Source organism: Abramis brama (assembly GCF_963993115.1).
Source record: "Abramis brama genome assembly, chromosome: 3".
Classification (NCBI taxonomy): Eukaryota; Metazoa; Chordata; class Actinopteri; order Cypriniformes; family Leuciscidae; genus Abramis; species Abramis brama.
In genome coordinates, this window is record NC_139965.1 from 30622165 (window position 1) to 30622526 (window position 362).

Below are 362 nucleotides of genomic sequence, written 5' to 3' on the forward strand. Positions count from 1 at the left end.
TGAAATCATATTTTATATAGCCTAAGTACACACACATAAATGTACAACTGGAAAAACGCACGTCTGTGGTTGCTGACAGCTGATTCAGTTGTCCTATACTGAGTGGAAAAAATAAAGCAAAATCCAAACTCTTTAAAGCACTGTTGTAATTTGAAACCTATGATATGCATTAGTTGTCGGCTGGTACGTTTGGACTATCCGTCAAGTCACCAGCGTTTGAGCTAAATATAACGTCGTTGATGCAGGGCCTTTATAAACAAGTCGAATCGGGGGCGTGGCAATTGCGCAGGTGAGATCAGACAGACTCCGCCCAGACTCCGCCCACTGAGGGGCAGCTCCGCTGACTCTGACGCATCCGGGGC